The following is a 23,314-nucleotide window of genomic DNA, read 5'->3' as shown; positions in this document are numbered from 1 at the left end:
TACAGTCAGTGTGTTGGGTGGATGGGAAAAGAAAACACATTATGGAGGCAACGACGGGTCGTACGTGCCGGAATCGGATAATCATGCGTGTGTTATTTCTGTGCTAATACCTCAAGCTGTGTGCTTCACTATTTATGATCCGTTTCAATATTTATCATCCGGCGTCTGGGGTTTTGTTACGTAACGTTTCGCTGCATGGTGAAGTACATTTACAGACGCGGCTCCGGTGCACGCGGATGGGAATGTGTGTGTGTGTGTGTGTGTGTGTGTCTTCAGTCTGTGATGCGGAGCGTTAGTGTCCTGAATCCAGGCTCCTTCAGGAGAGCAGGTCTCTGGGTTCCGAAATGCGTTTTCCGGCCAAAAGGTATGATGATGTGGAGGGAAAGAAAACATCTCTGGAGTTTTAAAAAAATAAAAAAAGACGCGTGTGCGGCCACCCGTTTCTGCGCTGCTGTCCTTGTGGGAACGGAGGCCTTGAGATTCTCACCTGTCACATTCCACAGGCTCTCCGTTCCTCAGCACATTGGAGCTGAGACCATGCAGGAGCAGGATTTTCTACACTCATCCACGTTACATCGCACATGGCAGTCACCACATCTGCGAACACAAAAGGATAGTAGTTATTTTCATTTCATTGCAGAAATTAAAATTACTGTAGTAATTACAAGTAATACTTTTCATGGCTTCATATCGGCTTGACTTGACAAAGAAATATACCCATGTCTTAAAATCACATCAAATTTAAGTAATTATATTATTATTTAGATCTATAAAAATATTAATTGATAGTACTGAAGAGCTGTCTGTTCATAATAATGGACTAGACACACACACACACTGTCTGAAACCGCTTGTCCCGAAGGGGGTCGCAGGGAATCAGAGCCTAACCCGGCAACACAGGCCGTAAGTCTGGAGAGGGGAGGGGACACACCCAGGACTGGATGTCAGTCCATCAATACTGACTGGAGATTAGATAAATATAATTAAAAAATATCTGTATAATGAATTCATATCACTAGGGAATGCTTCAGACCAGGGGTACCAAAAGTGCAGCTTATGTTCACAACAGAAATATTTTGAACATTAAATTTGTTTACTTTTAAATAAAGCATTGAAATAAGTATTTCTGCACCAAGAATTTGAAGGCATGGCTTCAAATACTTAATTCCCAGAACACATGTACATATTTTAATACTGACCTTATTGTAAAATCCAGTTACACTACTTCGATTCTGCATTGTTACACACATTACTCTGCAGCCATCCAGCTCTATTATGTACAGAAATTCTTACATTTATTCAGTGATATTTACATTTACATTTACATTAATTTATTTTGCAGACGCTTCTCTCCGAAGCGGCTTCCAATGGATACTATGTAATGTTGGCAGCCCACACACCTTATTCACCAAGGTGACTATCGATATATAAGTATCAGTATCAGTATATCAATGATTCACTGTATGCTTTTGTTTTTTAATTGTTGAGAGTTGTTATTAGAAATTATTTTAGGGGTTATAATTTGTAATATTAATTATAGTTTATTCTGAAATGGTGGGCATTGGCATATGCTGTTTGCTAAACTTCATATATGGAAACTTGTTTAAAATGTAGTTTCTTAAGGACTGCAGGTTGCATACCTGTACAAGTTTTTCACTCATCAGTAGTGATGCCCATTGATATGCATAAAATATATAACTTTGTATAGAACAATGCTACACATGAATATGATTGTTATGATCCTTTCATTGTTTTATTATACATACTGTATATGTACTCTTCCCAAGTGTTTTACAAGGTAATTTTTACTTGTTTTACCGAAATAAAAAGATTTGGATCTGTCATTCGAAGAGATTCAGACTAAAAAAGTCTATTAACAGTTATTCTGAAACTCGGTTGATTGCATGAATTAGCCAGCTGTGAAACACTATCCTTCTGTATCTGGTACTTAAAGAAGGCCATAATGCCATTGTATTCATTTTGTAGTAAACAAACAGTATTTATTACAAAAAGGTCAGTTCTTTTTATTAACAGACTGTGGAAATCAGATTCTGCAGGGCACAAAATATAGAGAAGGGCAACAAAGAATCCTAAAGCCTCCCAGAAATATCAGGTACCCTGCTCTCACTGCTGTCTGTTTCCATATCTGTCTGGGAAGGGAATCTGTCTGTAATACCTACTCACATACCGAAACATGAATCAGTCTTTATTACTGGTTATCATTGTGGCGTCATGACTTTCGCTGAGGTGTAATCATGTTTCGTACCAAACATGAATAACATGGTGGTCTGTCTACACTCGGAATTAACTAGAGTCAATATAATTACATTTTAAGAAAAAATAATGAATCACAGTTTAACTCCACCTTTTCATTTTCTACCTTTTAGTTTGTCTAGTTTCTGAGCTACACCTGCAGATTATCATTTGCAGTTTGGTATAAATGCTTGCATGAGTTCCATTGGTAATTTTATGAGCAGCTTGGTAGCATGAAGAGGAATTTGAAGGGCTTTGCTGAGAGGCTTTATGATTATATTATAGAAAAAACAAGCCAGTTTGGATCAAGACTCAGGGGATAAGCCAGTTACTCCACTAGTCTATTCCATTCTCCTTACAGGCCCCTGTTCTGTTCAGATGTTGTGTATCCGCATACAAGGTTTTGCATGTGTAGTTCTTAAGGACATGTGTACATCAGTGCTCACTAAGATTTTTATATTTTAGTAAAACATTATTTGTAAATTATTGATGGTTAATATTGATTTTCTTTTGTTGATTATGTATATTTTTATATGTATTTATATTTTTACCAGTAAAATGTCTCGCAATGCATGGTATTTGAGCACAATTTTACTTGGTGATGATGTTTATAAAGCTTATAAAAACTGGGTACTGAAATGGTCTAAACATCTGATTTATTTTTTGCTTTAAACCAGATGATCTCAACTCACCATGAAGAGAGTAATGCATTTTTGAAGTATGGTGTTTAAGTTATGATATCTAAACAACAGCAGGACCACTGCATAAAAAACATAGCGGCACTTGACTGTCAAAATACAAAATACAAAAAAAACTGTTGAGTAATGAATGTTTCACATGTGCAAACTTTCTTCAAAAGCATTTCTTTCTTTTTCTTTCTTTCTTTCTTTCTTTCTTTCTTTCTTTCTTTCTTTATTTATTTATTTATTGATTTTGAACTAGCATGCATTTCAAATTGCGCACCAAATCTTCACCCAATTTGCCAAAAGATAGTGGCTGCAAATAGTGCTGCCCAAGTTTCTCAATACCCTGCTTTAGCTCTGGCCACAGTTCTTATTGTATTCTGTTATTTACCATGGAACATAAAAACCCAGCCAGGGGACTCAGAACATGAAGGCTGCGTGCACAATGCATCCCGGCTCACTAGAGGGAGGGGCTGCTTGCTAGTCTCGTCTCTATGAGCTGTTCAGTTTGATAGATAGAGTCCACTTCTTTGTTATATCCAAAACACATCACTGTCCCAGTTGCTGGCATTTACATTTATTTATTTAGCCGATGCTTTTCTCCAAAGTGACATATGACTTGCAGTGGGGATAGCTGGTAGTGTAGTAGTTACAGCTGCTGTCTTTGGACCTGAAGTTTGCAGGTTTGATCCCACCTCCAGCTGTAGTACTCTTGCGCAAGGTACTTACCCTAACTTGCTCCAGTATAATTACCCAGCTGTATAAATGGGTAGACAATTTTAAGTTGCTCTGGAGAAAAGCATCAGCTAAATGGAAACAGAAGTGCATTTTGCCAACAGAGGGTAAAGGTACACACACAAAATTCTACAGTCACTTAGGAGAAAACCACAGTTTTTGCCCATGCATATTACACATGTAGCTGCATACAGAATTGAAACAGTAAAATTATAAAATTGAGGACGAGCCCCTGGATCTCCTTTTTTCACATTCATCTATGAACCAGCTCTCGACCCCAAATAAATTTGTAAGTTGGGGACCGGCTGTATAGGAAGTACATGAAAGCTGCCAGTTTAAACTGAAATGTGTAAGGAGTAAACAGCTGTAAAAGTGTCTGCTACACATGGATTGTCACTTATTGACATTGTTGAATAAGGTCCTGCTCACTCTCACACACACACACACACACACACACACACACACACACCATCTGAACTGCTTGTCCCATACAGGGAGCCAGAGCCTAACCAGCAACACAGGGCATAAGGCTGGAGGGGGAGGGGACACACCCAGGATGGGACACCAGTCCATCACAGGGCACTCCAAGCAGGACTTGAACCCCAGACCCACCAGAAAGCAGGACCTAGTCCAACCCACTGCACCACCACACCCCCCTAAGGTCCTGCTCTTTTCTTTCAAAATGCTTACATCATCTATTAGCTGAGCTGTTACCTTCCAAGACTAATGAATTAGTGAATAACTTTCATAATATAAAATTTAATCTGTTATATCTTTTATCTTCCACTGTTATATATTTAACTATAGGTGATTGCAGTATGGATGTAAAATGAAAAATTCTCCAGTTTCCTCATCAAGACTATGTACTTTTGCATGGCAGTAATTTTTTATAGATGTGCTTTCCGAATGATAACTGATTATCTCAGTGGCCTCTTTAATTAAATAAATACTCTTCACAAGGAAACATCATAGCAAATAAAGTAACATTCCTTTCTTTATTGAAACATGGCAGAAACATGAGGTTGAAATATGTTTATGCTTTTAGGTGACGTACATGACTATTAAACAGTTTCATTTCCAAAAGTTTTCATCAGTATAAATTCTTGTGATTTGCAAAACATGCTAAAGGTTCATCATGACTTTCTAGGTAATGGATTTTAGTATGAATGTGATTTTTCCATTTACCACCAGTAGGGCTGGCTTAGCAACAGATGCTTTCTGTACTGCAAATAGAATCTGTCCAATCTACTGCACATTTCTATTTATAGTGCTGAGACCCAGCACAGGCACCCATTTCTTTAATCTAGTTTTGTGAATTCATTAACTGTCATGCTTAACTGTTACACAGAAGGGTCTGAATAAGAAGAAGGGATATGACTTCATTAATAAAGAAAAACTGCTATTGGTATTATAAAGTACTACTGTCTCACACCTCACATGTAAACATGCAATTCAGGGCCATAAGTGGGAAATTAACTGAGCTGCTGCCCACTCTGAAATGATACCCTTTCATCACACTGTCACAAATACATGCCATATACTTTGGACTGTGTATTAAAAAGCTCTGGCTGAAATCTGTCTTAATGCTTGATGAAGACCTACCATAACTCTCTGGAAGTGCACTTTACCTCCTAGGGCAATGTCTTTGCCATCAAATAAGCAACACTCAACACCTGTCATTCAAAGTTATAACAAGCTGACAATTCATCTTTCACCTGTGTACAAATATGATATATCATTGGACTGGTCAAGAAGCCACTTAATTTTTTTTTTCTTTGAGTATAAAAAAACATATTTTGACAACAAAAACAGTAGAACATTATCCATTATCACATACAGTATATGGAGTCCAAAGCATGTCATAATAAGATGGCTGATTTGTCAAGAGAAGATGGTGAAGCCACACTACTTCTCCAGTATCAAGAGTTGAGGTTTTGGGTATCACTGTATCGGAACTGTAGCTGATGTTTTTTTGTTCTGCATCCAAGAAAATAAGGCCATGGCTTGCCTGTGGCATTCCAACAGTACATATCATAGATGACATTGTATCCTAAAAACTACTCTGTGTGCTCCCCTTAGCTTTTGCTAAAACACACTTGTTCAAGTTGTATGCATTTTATTTCCCGTAACATCGCAGTTATGTTTAAGTTACATATAATTAAATTAAACGCAGCAAATATCCTTTTGCATCACGATATGTCTATTGGGTTCAGACAGAATTGTTATTTTTCAAAGCACAGGACAACTTGAGCTGAAGCAGATGGAAAGTTGTTAGCACAGCCAGTCAGCCAGATGTTCAGTGTGGTGTTGGACCTGAGTTGAATTAGAAAATTAGATCCATCTTGTTTGCTCCTTGTGTTTGCAAGTAGCTGTGAGGGAGGTCCCAGGACTGCGCTATCTTTTGATGCTTGGAGTGTTCCCAGGAGAATTTCCAGTTACATCTTGTGGAGTCAACAACAGACTTGGAGCCTTGCGTGATAGTTACTTCACCAAACAAACCAGCTCTGACCAGATGTTTCCGTCCAGTCCTATGATATAACTTAATGGTGGCTATGAAGTAAGCCTATTAATAAGCTGATATGAGAGTATTTTAATTAATTTCCCTTGGCAAAAGACTGCTAATTGACTGGTTTCTTGGGCCATTGATTCCATTTCTAAGCGCATTTATTAAAAGGTATGCTAATGAAACCCATACAGAGGTTCGATGAAATTACAATGTTTGTCTTTAAAGCAGACTGTATCCTCAGTTTCTAGCTGTAATAATCAGCAGAAAACATGTAGCTCATGAAAGCGTAGCTGCTTCATGCCACACTATTAAAAATTATAGTTTGGGTTAATTAAATTAAGATGCTTGTGGTTGAGATGGATGACTGACTTTTATATAACCTATAAACACATGAGCAATATTTCTGAAAAATCCCCGCACACCAAGGCTGTGAACCGATTAATATGCATAGGACAGTCCCTCGAGTGCAAGTGATGAAACAGTAATGAGGCCTGTGAAGCAGTGTATAAGATTTAGCCTAGTTTACTCATCTCACAGGAGACTCAGAATGGACGTGACAAATCGGGAGAGGGGCTGAGCAAGTTGCATTTCACCCTGAAAAGGAGGACTAACTTGCTCTTCCCTTAGCGGGTCACTCCCGGAAAAAAGTTCAAACCGTCTTGCTTCATCATTACTCCAGTCTTTTTCTGAGTGCTCTATGAGACCTGGGATCCCATAGTAAGCTCTCTCACCAGTTCACTCTAAAACGGTGGTAATCCATTTGACTCAGAGAGCACAACTGTAATCTCATTTACCTTCACTTTCACAAAACATGCGGTGAAAAATGTGGCCTGCTTGGTTTAAAACTTACCCTAACCTCACAATATCGACCGTGCAATGTAATTGAAGAGTTCATTTAAAAAAAAAAAAAATACTTTTATGAATTAGCACCTTCATTAAATGATCAAATAATTATTAGTAAGGTGCTAAAAAAAATGTTAAATTATCAGTAAGGTGCTAAAAAAACGATGTTTAATTTGTCTGCCTGGCATGTGTGCAATTTAAGAAGTTCTTAATGCTTAATTATATTATTGGTCCTTAGCAACGATTTTCTCACAGCTTCTGGTTTGTTGCCAGGACATGATCTTCTGCATGGTCTCTGGTGACTTGCCAGCAGCAGTGCATCTGATCTCTGTGGACTGGTGTACAGGCCTTAGCTCAGACTGTATGAATGGCCCGGTCTCATTTAGCATCAAGCGGGTGGTAGTACACCACTGGGTTACTTTGTGGTCTTTCACTGATGCAGTGGTCACTGATTCTGTACTGTAGAAATACAGTTGCAAGGTTCTGTTTACATAGAGAAGTTGACAGTTTTGAAAAATGCTTTATAATGATAGTGAGATAAATAAAACAATATGATAGTCCTAGAAAAAGATTCAGTTCCACCATTTCTTGTGAAACTCAATTAGCACAGATCCCATGTCTCATTAATTATTGAGAGCGATACTTTTAGTTTCATCCTCTGTTTGGCTGAGCTGGCGAAGCGCTGCCAGAAACTCAGGCACCCAGCTTTCTGTGAAACCCTGTAATCTGATGTTGAGAGAATAATGATGTTGATGTTGCTACTAATCGGCTACTGTACAAAGAACATAGCACTCTGGGGGTAGCCTGTTGGACCATCACCTGCATGTCTGGTTCGCAATGAAAACATAACCTGGCTTCTTAGGCTTGTGAGAACACAAATGGTATGACTGTAGTGTATGAAGAAAAGACTGGAGACTCCTGAATGTCCCTACACAAATTATACGGTCAGCTGCATCAGTTATGTTTGTTACCTTCATCTAGTAGACATCAGCAACATCAAAATGGTTTAAATTTTTTTACATTAACTATACATTACTGATGTGATATTTTTTAAGCATTTTGAAATCATATGGGTATGAGTGAGACATACACTAATCCCATCACTGGGCAGGTATTAGACTTAAGCAAAAGAGAAACAAATTTGGCAGGTAAGATGGTGTAGTGAGTAGCATGGGTGCCTCACAGCACCTGGACTGTTTCACTGAGTGTAGGTTTTGTCCTTGTTCACCCTGTGTAGTGTTTGCATATTTCCCTGTGTTTGTGTGGATTTCCTCTGGCTGCTCAGGTTTCCTCCCACAATCCAGACTTGTTTCAGGTGAACTGGTGCCTCTTAATTGCAGGTAGTTTGTGTGTGTGTGTGTGTGTGTGTGTGTGAATGCCCTGCAATGGACCAGGTTCCTGCCTTTCCTTGTGGTCTGTTTTTCTGGGACAGGCTCCAAGATGCCATAATTTTGCCTTAGGATAAGTGGTTATCAGTAGTGAGTGACTGAGTAAAATATACAGATCCTCCTCGACCAACGATGGAGTTACGTTTTGATAAACCCATTGTAAGTGGAAAAATCGTAAGTTGAAAAAAAATACAGTACCGCACCTACCAAACATCATAGCCTAGCCTCGCCTACATTAAACATGCTCAGAACACTTACCATAGCCTGCAGCTGGACAAATTTAAGCAGGAGCCACAGCCCAGCATCGGGTGAGAGTATTGTACCACATATCATAAAAGCGAGAACAGATCGAAATTTGAAATTCTAAGTACGGATTCTACCGAATGCGTATTGCTATTGTTTCATTGTAACTTTGAAAAATCGTAAGTAAAACCATAGTAAGTAGAGGAGCATCTGTACTTGCAATCTGTAGTTTATTCTGTGCTGAAAAATCCAAAGTAATTGCAATTCTTATGTAACTTCTGTAGCAAGCTAGCAACATCCTTTCCTTGTTTAAATAAAAAACACTCCATACACTGTTTTACAGAGAGGATACTGATGGTTTTGGGAGCTTCTGAAATATAATGTTTCTCTGCTAATCTAATTCTTTAAGAATATCTATTACAGATTATTGGTATCTTTCTTTGTAAGGAAATAAAGTACAGTTGTTTCTGTTATAACACCATAGATATGTTCCTTTAACTCAGTTTTTTATTTACTGGAACAATTTTAGGGTAACAACCTTGCTCAAGGGTACCACAGCAGTAGATGAGAATGTCTAACCACTATGCAACCAGCTGCCCCCTTGAATAAAAATAACAAGAGTTTTGGGAAAAATAGGGTTGGGGCAGACCACTAAAAACCTAAACAAATTCAGAACAAAGCATTACTAATTTTAATACATTGAAAAGAGTGCCATAATAGCCATGATGTAAACTCCTTTATACTGTCACGCCCATGCCCACAACTCAACCGACAGCACCTGACTCCGGTCCAGCACCTGACTAACTCCCTACCCTTTAAAAGACACTCCGCAGTTCCCATACCTTTGCGGAATCTCGTCAGGGACAACCACCCTTCCTCTTGACGCTTCGTTCACAAGCATCACTAACTCTCAGTTCATGTCCTCCGGTATTTGACTCTTCGCTTCATTTCCTGACCACATCCACGTATCCTCGTTCCTGTCCTGTTTGCCGCTTGACCGACCCTTCATTAAGTCCCCCAACCTTGCTCATGGATCTTCGCCCTGACCCTGACCGCCAATCAACCGACCCTTTGTCTGTCCCCGACACCGAGAACTTGTCTCATCCCTCGACTCCGGACGAACGACGCTGCACTTGGGTCCAGCCGTCCCGGCTCCTTATGTTTCGCGTGACATATGTCAGTTGCATTCATGATATCATATGTGCTTTCATTTCATACAAAACGCTTCATAACATCAGGCTTTTCAGGTATTAAACCTTTTTGTTTACGCTCACCACTTGATATTTTATCATCAGCGTACCAGCATGTATTCTTATCACTTTGCTTACACATTTTTGGTAATAAAAAAAGATTTTGTAAAAATAAGAAAACTGAGCAGAACCTTGCAATCAGCACTTCCAGAACAAAACATACGGGGGACCTAAGAGTCTTGTGTGTATTACCTGTTCCTCCATGAGCTGCTGTGTTGCTGTGCTCAATGAGGCAAAATTTAAATATACTGGGGACAAAATCATGTATAAGCCAATGCAGGTTTAAAATTATAGTGACCTTGTTCCCCTATTTACCAATTCCATATAAGCCAGTTGGCATTATGAAAATGCACATTGTTGCAGAAATGACTTTACTCAGTCTCACATACACACACAGTCAATAATTGGTCTTCCTACCTGAAAAAGGCATAACTTCCCCTTTAATCTCTACACGTTACACATTAGAATGGATGTAATACATCTGGATGCCTTATTGACCAGAACGTTATTTCTTTACTGTAAATAATCTGATGACCCTTGAGCATTCAGTTGATTCTGTCCACTCAGGTGAAGATTCATGGTAGCCTGGTGTTCAGTCATGGTAATGGTGGTGGTGGGAGTTTGAGGTCAGGGCCTGACGATCATCTGTGAACTGGGCTGGTGGTGAAAATATCATGTCGCTGTTTCACTGAGCAGAAACTGTCATTCACTAGGAAACTGTATTCAGAAATCTGAAGGTAATTTTGTGTTGTTTTAAAAATGTCACACAATCACCTTTGGATAGGTGCTGATCATTTCCAAATCCAGGAGTGAATCACTTACAGCTACGCAGAATATGTATTAAGAGGAAAAAGTAATACACTGTTTCTAGGAATACCTAGGAGGCTCTATGGAAGTACTTTTGCATTTTAGAGATTGTTAAAGTAAGTGTAAAGCCTGGCCTCATAGTGCGTTTGAAATTCCATAATGAGGTCCCTGTGACTCTGTTTTGTTTAGGCACTGTGAATAGGGTATTGGCATTTGGCCTCAGGTGGAGGCTGACTGAGGGAACAGCTGCTGCAGTGACACAGCTTTTTCAGAGCCATTAACCCGACCTTTGTTCTTGCATTCTTATTTTCTTTACGCTGTTTCCTATATATCTTAGGCTTTTCATCCTTCTATGATTGCTGTTTACGTTGCAAGTTATTTGATTTTAATCACTTCCCTTTCTGTTTCCAACTGATCCCTTCTTCCAAACCTTGCATTCCTTTGCCTTACCATTTCCACAACCTGCCCCTCTTCCAAATTTTGTTTTTCCCATCATCCACCATCTTTTTTCTATTTCCTCAACCTTCTCTCATTTTATTCATCCATTCCTCTTTACCTTCAATTTCATACCTCTTCCAACATTTCTCCTTTTCTTCATCTTTCATATTTTCTATCTTTTTCTTGTGTTTCCCTTTCCCCAATGTTGCTTGCATCCTATACATCACCTGTACTCTTACATTTCCTGTCTCTTGTTTGTAATACCTATTACCGAACCCATCCACCTACCTTCTTGTGTCTCCACCTTCACCAACTTTTCACTTCTTTTCTATCCATACATTTCCATCCTTTCTTCCCCCTCCTCTTACCATGCTTTCTCACTTCTTATTTTCTCATCATTTTTCTTCTTTTTTCCCTGCTTCACTTTCTATTCCGATCCCTTTTTCACCCTCTCTTGCCTCTCCCTTGTCATCCTGACACACTCTTCCTCTCTAGCTGGTTTTGTGAAGTCACCCCTATCAGAGACAAAACACACGGGGGACACCTTTGAGCTCTACTGCGATGTGGTTGGCAACCCCACACCAGAAATCCAGTGGTGGTACGCCGAGATCAACCGTGCCGACTCCTTCAAGCAGCTGTGGGATGGTGCACGCAAACGTCGTGTGTCCATCAACACAGCCTATGGTGCCAACGGAGTGAGTGTGTTGGGCATCACACGCCTCACATTGGAAGACACGGGAACCTATGAGTGCCGGGCCAGCAATGACCCGCGACGCAATGACCTGCGCCAGAACCCGGCCATTACATGGATTCGAGCGCAAGCCACCGTGACTGTGCTGCAGAGTGAGTTGACTGTAGTACCTAGATGGTGAAAAATGAACCACCCTTCATCCTGACCTTCATTCCCCAAAACCACCAAAATCCTCTGTCCCAGCTCCACTCCAGCTGTGTCCACCTCCCCAGGAAAAGGAAAAAAGCACACACATTTGGTTATTACTTTCAGATGGTCTTACGACACTGTGAAAACCTTTTTCAATTGTGTGGATATTCTCTATTGTCCTTGTATCTATGCTGCTACTTCCATTTTGTTTGAATTTTATAATGCCTAGTGTACAAAACTCAGAAGAAACTCTGCCCTTCTGCCTTTCCCATGAGCCCCCTATTGCGAATGAAGGAAAACCCCGTGTCCTGCTTCTACCTATTCCCTTATTTTGACACCCTGATCTTCTATGCCTTCCTGTCTTCTAACATTGTTTTTGACTTCCTTATGCATGACTTATTTTAGTACAGTATTTGAGTTGTACAAATACTGTGGCTTTGTGATGCTTTGAAGTTCTGAACTGTTCCTTGCTTTTTACCTGAGAGGCAGATAACATTTACGTTTACATTTATTCATTTGGCGACACGTTTTTCCAAAGCAACACACAGTTCAGAACAAAAGTATATTTCAACAAGAGATAGAGATATACTGGCACGGCATTCACAATTTACAGTCACTTACTCTAATACCACAGTTTTTTGCCAGCATACATTACACAAATAAAACTGGACAACTTCATACTTGTGCCAAATTCAACCAAAAAGTAAACTTTTGTGCACACCTCTAGTTATAGTGGATTTCTGTATAATAAATTGACTCACAGAGGCTTTTTTATTTGGTTTTTCTTTTCTAGACTTGAGTGTTTCAAGCATCTTCCACAAATTAACATGTGCCTTTTTTGTATTCAGTGTTTAGGTGAAAGTCATTAATGACCTTGTTATTCATATACGCACTTCAAATTTCCTTCAGTCAGGTATGTCCTTTATCATACTGTTCTAGCAATTAACCACTTAATAAAGCAGTATGTTTGTACAAGTAGACAGTGATTGGCAGCATTGGACCCTCGTCAACCGGATCTGCTCCTGCTCATCCAGTGATGGGGCTTCAGTGACAATCACTTTTTTAACTGTGTCATTCAGAAGTTTTTTTGCTGCCTATCTGTTCACCAATTACAAAATCACCTACAGTTTCTTTTACACAGGGTGCTGCTGTTGGAACGACTGTGAAGTGAACTTGGTGCTGCCAGCTGCATAAAGAGATAAAGAGCATTTGAATCAGTTTGTTTTGCAATTTCTGTTTCTATTTAATGAGGGGGCATGGTGGTGCAGCAGGTTTGGCCGGGGCCTTCTTTCTGGTGGGTCTAGGGTTCGAGTCCTGCTTGGGGTGCCTTGTGATGTGCTAGTGTCCCATCCTGGGTGTGTCCCCTTGTGCCCTGCATTGCCAGGTTAGGCTCTAGCCCACTTGGGACAATCAGCTTCAGTCAGTGTGTGTGTGTGTTTATATTCTAAAATACAATATGATAAACAGACATTATACATTCATTTCTAAAAAGCAGGACAATTTTTGTGCATGATTCAGTCTAAAAGATGAAGTTTTGATAACCAATGTTGAGTGTATTGTATCATTACTTAAACATAATCTCAAATTATATACATAATATAATCCACATATAAAAGGATGTAAATGCCAGAATCTCAGTATAAGTATGTTCTTCAAAATCCTAAGACTCTGATTATCTGTTTTATATTAGCTTTTCATCTGATATGATGGTTTATGGACATGTGGACATCTGCTTTACATCAAAAGAATGAAATGAACATCTTAATGATTTAATTTTTCTTTAATTTTCTTCTTTTGTCTGATGTGCATTAAATGCATTGAGATTACAGCAAAAAAAGGTTGTTTACTTACTGTTTCTCGATTACCCTCTTAAATAATTGTCATGCCTCTCTGGGATGCCTTTTTGTGGAAATATTTGTAAAAGCCACACTAAGAACAGTTTGTTTGGGATTTGATGTGAAGATTTAATGTCATCTTGACTTGGATGAGCTGAGGGTGTTCAAGGACTTACAGTGCAACATATCAGATCCAAGCAGGTTAACAAAGAAAAAAATAAAAATTAAAGGTATTGTCTTCCACAGGGAGGGGGGGGGGCATGGTAGCGCAGCAGGTTTAGCCAAAGTCTGCTCTGTGGTGGGTCTGGGGTTTGAATCCTGCTTGGGGTGCCTTGCGTTGGACTGGCATCCCATCCAGGGTGTGTCCCCTCTCCCTCTTCACTTTTGCGCCCTGTGTTGCCAGGTTAGGCTCCGGCTTGCTGCGACCTTGCTCGGGACAAGCGGTTGTAGACATTGTGTGTGTCTTCCACAGGCCAAATAACATAATGAAAATGGAGCTTTTACAGTAGCTTCAGGAAGACTAGATGTACGCTAAGTGGCTACACTAATTTGCAGGATTTTATGGAGTGAGTGTGTATCAGTAATGCAGCAGTTGCATGTTGGTGCATTGCCATTTTATTAGAATTCATCTCAGCAGCCTCTCCCACTGATTCACTTATTTTGTTTATTTTTCAAGCAGGTCTCTTACAGATAACTGCCAAGGGAATGTTTTTAACCAAAGGTGCCTTATTGGTTTCATGTTATTTCTGAAGGTGCACGTCACTGTGTGTCGGTGTGTGTATTTAAAAAGTATGTATAAGCACTTGCAGGCATGCGTTGAGAGCTGTGCTGCCCGCACATACTGAGGTAAATGGATTTTGTATTACATCTTGATCTTCAAAGCTATTGGCTGGGGAAATGTGCAGGAGAAAGTGCTCTGAATGCTAATGGTAGTCATGGGCTAATATGTTGAACACTCAGAAGGAAAGCAAAGCAAGGGGGTTTACTGCATGAATCAATGGTTAGATTACAGGTCTTTGCTGACTCTTCCCCTCCCTACCGTTCTTGGATTTTGTCCTCTGCATCCCTGATCTGTAATGAAATGGGAGGGGCTTCCCTTGCTGCATAATCCTTTCACCTTTCAGACCTTTTCAGCCTCTATTTTCAGCATTTCTTCGCAGGGTTCTGTCAAGGAATGTCTTTTTAAAAGCATTATTTATTTATTTATTTATTTGATTTAATAAAGATATTTACTGTACATGTACATTTATTTATTTAGCAGATGCTTTTCTCCAAAGCAAGGTCCATCTCAGAGAACAATTCAAATTGCATTACACCAATATAAAGAAAGATTTGGATGCAGACACATGACTGAGTACAACCAGTTTGTCTTATACTATTGTATAAACAAATATACATTACAAAAGTACCTGCATACAAAGTTTTTCTTAGAGATTTTTTCATGGTTTCCTATAGGTGCTCTGGTTTCCTCCTATAGTCCAAAGACATGTATTTTGATGAATTATTGACTCTAAACCACCTGCAGTGTTTATGACCATGTGAGTGAAGGAGTATGTGTCTGGCTACCCTGTGATGAACTCTCATTCAGGTTGTAGAGCCCTCTGCTTATGGAATATTCACAACTTTGACAAGGAGTTAATGACAATGAGTCAGTATAATAATGCAATATAGACAAAATGAGTTTCATTTAAGAAATTAAAAAAATATATATTAAAAAAATTTCAAGCAGGAAAAATTCTTTACCCAGGCAGAGGAATCTCATTTGGTATCTGATTGCTGTAAATGAAAACTTACATCAGCAAGGCTGAAATTTCTGTCAAAATTTGCATTGTTTATGATGTGGAATTGTTTTTAGAAGAAAAAAAATCACTATATAATGTTAAATTTGAGCCTCAGTCTGTAAAAAAAACCTGGTACATGGTTTGCAAAACTTGTGAAATTTCTACACTAATTTATATTTCCTCCACAATTTCTAGTTCACAAGCTATTTGGCCACAGACTAGTGAAGGTTTCCTTCAATTTAGGAAACTAATCAGTTCCTGAAAATAGTGTGAATATCAAAATTTTTCAATACCAGAAGCCTCTTTTCCATTATTTCAAGTGGGAGAAATAAAAATGCGTTCCTAGCCCCTCTGAAAACTTTTCCAGATATGACTAGAACACTGTAATCACCTACTGTATATTATCACACTCATGATTTCAGTGTGATGAAAAAGCACTTAAATTTGTTTATGTAGCAGATGCTTTTCTCCAAAACTGTATCTCAGAAAACAATACAAAAGTGCATTGCAACTGTTACCTCTGCTATCCTGCCTCCAGATCATGTTCAGAAAACCCAAGGCAGTTTTCTTTCTCTGTTAAAATCTGTACCACCAGACTTACTGCTCCAGGGTAATATCCAAATTTCTTTTTATTTACATTAATTCATTTAGCTGACACCTTTATCCAAAGTGACTTACAATGTTCAGCTCCCTGGAATCATTTACCCATTTATACAAGGGAGTAATTTTAGTGGAGCAATTCAGAGCATGTACCTTGCTCAAGGGTACTACAGCTGGTAGTGGGATTTAAACCTGTGACCTTTGGGTCCAAAGACAGCAGCTGCAACTAAAATTCTACCAGCTGTCCCAGTTTTTATTTAAGCAGTCATCTGCAAGATGAGCCATAAACCATGGAGAAAACCACTAAGCAGGTTACATTTATTGTGAACAACTTTCTAAATGTCATGGTGTCACAACGGAAGGAAGTCGTCAGACCCAAGCGCGGAGCGTTGGGGTTCAAAAGGGAAATCCAAAAACCACGGTCACAGGACAAGTCGAGGGTTGCCGATGTACAGACGTTACCAGAGGGACAATCCAAAAGTCGTAATCCGTGAGACAAGCAGGAGTTTGTGGAAGCCGTGAGGTCCAGAGAGTGATGGGAAAGGAGACAGGAGGACAGGGTTGAGGACGGGTGGAAACAGGAAAGGTGAGGATTCAAGGAGCACACTGGATCGATGATCAAGGCTGAACAAGGTTCCACATTTGAGTGTGCTCCAGACAGCCCTTTTGTGCAGTCGCTCCCCAATTAGCCGCAGGTGATTCTCGTTGCGCGGAGGAGGGCATGACAGTACCCCCCCTCCACGAGCAGCGCCAGCTGCCCTGTGACGACCAGGGGGACGTCCCCGGGGCCTGCGTGCGGGACAGTCCGGATGGTCCCTATGGAAGTCATGGATCAGGTCCAGGTCCAGCACGTCACAGGCGGCCACCCAGCATTGTTGCTCCAGCCCATAGCCCTCCCAGTCTACTAGATATTGGAGGACCCCACCTCGCCAACGGGAATCCAGCAGCGCCCAGATCGTGTAGTAGGGCGCCCTGCCGTATTGCAGGGGAAGCGGAGGAGGCGAGTTCAGGAGCGGCTGGTGTAGGGATGTGGTGCATGGCAAGGAGGCGTGGAACGTCAGGTGGATCTTCAGGTGCTGTGGCAGTTGGAGGTAGTAGGAGACCGGAGTCACGCGGCGAAGGACTTTGAAGGGACCGATGTATCGAGGGCTGAGTTTTTTTGACAGGTACACCCCCCAGAGGCCCCTGGTGGATAAACAGACTCTTTGTTCGGGTACGAAGGAGAGCAGGCATCTCCGACGGTCAGCCTGTCGCTTTACTTGAGCCTGGCTGTGAATGAGGTGTTGACGGACGGCACGCCACACTCTTGCTCTACCTCAATACCAGGCTTCGACAGCTGGGACGTCACTGGAGCCTGGATGTCAGGGAAACAAAGGAGGCTGGTAGCCCAATATGCACTGAAACGGAGAACATCCTGTGGAGACATGAGGCAAAGAGTTATGTGCGTATTCGGCCCATGGTAGGTAGCGTGCCCATTGTCGTGGTTGCTCTGAGCAATAGCTGTGCAGGAACCGGCTTATGTCCTGCTGCAGCAGTTTGACCTGCCGTTTGCCTGCGGATGGTACCCCGATGTTGAACTTATGGACACTCCTAATTTACTCCAAAAGGCCTTCCAGAGTCGGGAGGTGAATTGGGGTCCTCGATCCAATACAATACCTTCTGGGAGGCCAAAGAGGCGAAAGACGTGGAGAAACAGGACCTCCGCTGTCTCCAGTGTGGTAGGGAGTTTTGGGAGGGGTACCAACCGGCATGCCATCAATTACGGTCAAGATAGTGGTCTTACCGTCGGAGTTGGGGAGGTCTACCAGGAGGTCCGGAGTAATGTGTGAGCAGGGTCGATTGGGCACCGGTAAGGGATCTAGGAGTCATGCGGGTCTTTGGTTCGAGGGTTTGGTTAAGGCGCAAACCCGACATGCACGTATGTAGTCCTGCGTGTCCTCTACCAGTGACGGCCACCAGAAGTGTTTCTGCAGGAGCATCTGAGTCTTACTGAATCCAGGGTGGCCGACTGCGGGATGGTCGTGGACCCATTGCAGGACTGTGGCCCTCATCTGGGGGGAACATATTGCTTCCCATCGGGCTTACCTGGAGGTTCAGGCTCGGTAGCCTGGGCTTGGGCGAGTTCTCAGGATAAGTCCCATTGTACTGGGGCTACAAAGCATGTACAGGGTAGGATGAAACCTGGGTCTCATTCTGTGGATTCCCGCTCATATATGCGGAACAGGGCATTGGCCTTTGTGTTCTTACTACCAGGTCGGTAGGTCACTGTAAAATTGAAATGCGTAAAAAAGAGGACCCACCTGCCTTATCTGGGATTGAACCATCTTGCCGTCTGCAGATATTCCAAATTCTTATGGTCCGTGAGGATGACAAATGGGTATCTGGCCCCCTCTAGCCAGTGTCACCACTCCTCCAAGGCTAGCTTCACAGCCAAGAGCTCCCTTTTATCAATGTCACAGTTCTTTTCTGCCTGGGACATTTTCTTAGAAAATAAAGCACATGGGTACAGTTTAGGTGGATTACCTTGTCGTTGGGACAGCACAGCTCCTACCCCGGTTTCAGAAGGGTCCATCTCTACCATGAATAGCTTGTCCGGATCAGGGTGACGAAGGATAGGGGCCTAGGTGAACCGACTTTTCAAGTCCTCGAAGACTCACTGGGCCGCCTCTGTCCAGGACAGCCACACTGTCTTAGCAGAAGTCAGAGCCATCAGTGGGGCAGCAGGGGTGCTGAAATCCTTAATGAACCGATGGTAAAAATTGGCAAACCCTAGGAAGCATTGGAAGACCTTACGGTGGTAGGTCTCGGCCATTGGAGGACAGCCTGCACTTTTCCCGGATCCACTGCCAGGCCGCCCTTACTGAGGAGAAACCCCAGAAAAGAGACCTGAGGTTGATGGAACAGGCACTTTTCTGCCTTCACAAAGAGGCGATTCTGCAGCAATCGGCGCAACACCCGACGGACTAGCTCCACGTGTTGTCCCCGGGTAGGAGAGTAGATGAGATGTCATCTAAATAGACCAGGACACCGTTGTTGATGAGATCCCCAAGCACGTGGTTGATAAAAGCCTGGAATACACTAGGTGCATTTGCGAGACCAAAGGGCATTGCCAATATGCCAATAGGCACAATGACCCAGGGAGGTGCTAAAAGCGATCTTCCATTCATCCCCCTCCCTGATCCGGATAAGGTTATAGGCGCTGCGGAGGTCCAATTTGGTAAACCACCGGGCCTGAAAGACATGTTCAAGGGCAGCAGCGATGAGTGGTAAAGCGTGAAGGTATCTTACCGTAACGTGGTTCAGACCTCGGTAATCTATACAGGGACGGAGGCCCCCCGTCTTTCTTTTCAACAAAGAAAAAGCCGGCTGAGGCTGGTGCAGTGGAGGGATGAATGATACCTGCTGCTAGAGCCTCGGTGATGCAGCATGGCTTGCTGTTCAGGGATGGACAACGAGTATACCCGGCCTTGTGGAGGTGTCGCTCCAGGGAGGAGATCAATGGTGCAATCCCAAGGTCAGTGTGGAGGTAGGATTACAGCTTGCTCCTTACTAAACACCTCAGCCAGGTCCTGATACTCTGGGGGAATGTCGATCTGTGGGGCTGAGTCTGCACATTCAACAGAAGTGGCCTGACACAGGAGACACATGCATTGTCCCTGACATCGAGGCCCCCATGACACCAGTTCTCCCCTGTTCCATTGAAAAATTGGGTCATGCAGGGAGAGCCACGGGAAACCGAGAATGACTGGGGCCTCAGGTGAAGCAAGCAGGTAGAACTGTAACCGTTCTTTGTGGCAGACCCCCACTCCCAGGTCTATTGGACAGGTTTGGGTATCCACATACCCTTTGCCCAAAGGCTGTCCATCAAAGGCGCTCACCCTCATCTGGATCTCACACCTTTGCTTGGGAACCTGATGTGCCCTCGCAAACGAGATGTCCATGAAACACCCAGCAGCCCCTGAGTCCACCAGAGCTCTCGTTGCTACTGTGGTGGCGCCCCAGGATAGAACGATTGAGACCATGAAACGGTTACAGGTGAGGGTGCCACTCACCTGGGGCTTCGGACGGACAGGACAAGTGACACGAAGATGATCCGCGTTGCCACAGTACAGATGCAGATTACCTCAGAACCTCCGCTGTCGTTCCTTGGTGGTGAGGCGGCCATGTCCCAGCTGCATGGGCTCAGCCAGGCTTTGTAACGGGGTACAGGTCGCAGGTACAGGTCTTGGGCGGGGCTCGTGGTCCTGGGTGAGGCTGTCCAGCATGACGGCGGTCTCGATGAACAGGTTAAGCGTCCATTGTTTACCGTGGAACACCAGCTCCTTTTGTTGCCTGGAAGACAGCCCGTGCCGAAAAATGGCGGGCAAGGCCTTCTGGTTCAAGCCACTGTGCGCAACAAGGACGCTGAATTCCACAGCATAATCTGCCTCTGAGCAGTCTCCTTGCACCAGGTCCAAGAGGTGCTCACTGGCGGTCTGGTCTGGGGGGGAACCCGAACACCGTCTGAAATTGGATCTTGAATTTATCATAAGAATACTGGGAACAGCGTCACCATGGCGGCCCAATCTAGCACTCGCCCGGTCAGGAGAGAAACCGGATATGTGACCCGGCTCAGATCTGCGCTGTAAACCTGTGGCAGACCGGAAAAGATAAGCTCACACTGTAGCAGAAACCAAGCACAGCATGCAGGGGTGCCGTCATACCTGGCCGGAGTTGATAGTCGTAGATCTTGGAAGGGCGCTGAGGGGGCATTACCTGTGGCGTGCTCGGTACGCGGCGGTCTCTCCTCACACAGGGGTGCCCTGAGCAGATCTTGTAGTGTGTCGCGGAGACGAGCCAGTGTCTGCTCATGACCATCCAGCAGTGCTCCCTGTGAAGCGAATGCATGCTGAATGCGCTCTCACTCTGCTGGGCCCGCGTGGAAGACGAAACCTTCTGTCATGGTGTCACAATGGAAGGAAGTCGTCGGACCCAAGCGCGGAGTGTCGGGGTTCAGAAAGGAAATCCAAAAAGCGTGGTCACAGGACAAGTCAAGGGTCGTCGATGTACAAATGTTACCAGAGGGACAATCCAAAAGCCGTAATCCGTAAGACAAGCAGGAGTTCGTGGAAGCCGTGAGGTCCAGAGAGCGAAGGGAAAGGAGACAGGAGGAAAGGGTTGAGGACGAGTGGAAACAGGAAAGGTGAGGATTCAAGGAGCCCACTAGAATAATGATCAAGGCTGAACAACGTTCCTTGTTTGAGTGTGCTCCAGACAGCCCTTTTATGCAATCGCTCCCCGATTAGCCGCAGGTGATCCTCGTTACGCAGAGGAGGGCGTGACACTAAAACAGTACAATAGCAGCAAAATACGGACACATAACCTGAAAAACCATCAGCTAAAATCTGTTTTATTTTTGCTCTACAATCATTAAATTAAATATTTTCTTCTATGAGTCTTGGAGGTTGCCTTCTGCAGCTTCTTATTTTTCCCACTTGAGCAGAAGTTAGTCACTCCGTTTACTATCTGTAGAAATACAACCTGAAAGCAAGTTTTAGCCTTGCCTTTCTTGAATCTGTCAGACATTACAAGCTGGCCATGCTGGGCCCTAGACCTTCTGTTGCAATAATCTGCCAAAATGTTAAACCAGAGAAACTCAAGGTTTCAAGTCTTTTAATTGTAAGAATAAGATAATCAGCTACAACAGCTTATTCATTGTGAGGGTTGAGAATATTACCTGGTGGTGTGACAAAAGCAGTGTAATAGATCCTATTCCATTTGATCACATAGACAAATGATCCAACAATGTAACTCGTGCATTACTGAAAGCATTAATACAATAAAAAGCGAAAAGAGGAGAACAAAAATTATTCTATTCTAAAATTCTGTTATTATATTCTAAAAGTTTTTCTGTTTCACTGTCTTTCTTGATTTCTCAGTGTTAATATGCTTTAGTTCAGCATCCACGAACTTGTGTTCTTCCTCCACTCATTCATCATTGCTACATAAATTTTTTCCCCTGTTTGATGTTGACCTTTTCTCAAGTGCCTTGTGGGTATGTGTATTTAAAATATACTGTAGTTGTTAGTTGTGAAACAAAGTGAAAGAATGTTTCTAAAATTTTTTTCAGCAGATAAACTGAATGACTAACAATTAAACTGAGCATGTGAGACAACTGGGTTAACAACAACTGGGTTAACCTTTTTAAGTACAAAACTGATGTCCTAAAAATGAAAAGATAAAAATGAAGAATGTGATATTAATAAGATAATGTAAGGGCAGTTTCTTTAATTCAAATAAAAAATAGATTGATGCACATAGATTATGATGCTAAGAAAACAGCCTTCAGTTTATTCTATTGTGTTGCTCTGGCTTCATGAAGTTTTTTTTACAGGTTGTCATTGACTTATATTCAAAATACACAGGAAAAGATGTTATACCCTGTGCGTATTTTTCAATGGCTGTACACAAGGACCCAGTCCAACTACCAACCTGAAGCCACAGAGAACAACACCCAGCACAGCTAACATATATCTTCATTGCCTGAGACCAAGAAGCTTAACTGACTTCTCCAACCCACCCACCAAACCGAAACTAATTCCAACTACAAATAACCAAACCAACAAACCAGATCTAACTCACCAACAAATAACCAAACCAAGCCTAACCCACCAACACAAAACACCATCAAACCACACCCACCAACAACACACCTAAACCAAGCCTAACCAAACAAACTAGCCATCAAGCCAACCCACGAACAATAACCAACCATCATACCACACCCACCAAAGCCAAACCTACAGACCAAGTCTCATCCACCAACAGAAACCAACCAAGCCTACTCTCACCAACACAAAAACCAACAAACCAAGTCTAACACACCAACTCAAAACCATCAAACCATTCCACCAACAAAACCAAGCCAACACACCAAGCCTAACAACCAACCATCAAACCAAACCCACCAAAGCCAAACCAACAAATCAAGCCTAACCTGCCAACACAAGAAACCCAACCATCACACCAAACCATCAAACTAACCCCACCAAAAAAAAAAAAAAACAGACCAAGTCTAACCCATCAACACACA

The 23,314-nt window shown here is 42.3% G+C and overlaps 1 protein-coding gene across 2 annotated transcripts in view; it reads left to right on the top strand.

The window, feature by feature from the left end:
• LOC108930155 (neuroplastin-like) overlaps nt 1–23,314 on the top strand; it is a 50,938-nt gene that overhangs the window by 750 nt on the left and 26,874 nt on the right. The window lies entirely within an intron of this gene.

Source organism: Scleropages formosus, chromosome 5 (genome assembly GCF_900964775.1).
Source record: "Scleropages formosus chromosome 5, fSclFor1.1, whole genome shotgun sequence".
In the NCBI taxonomy this organism is placed as follows: domain Eukaryota; kingdom Metazoa; phylum Chordata; class Actinopteri; order Osteoglossiformes; family Osteoglossidae; genus Scleropages; species Scleropages formosus.
This window is presented reverse-complemented; position numbering and strand designations above follow the sequence as displayed.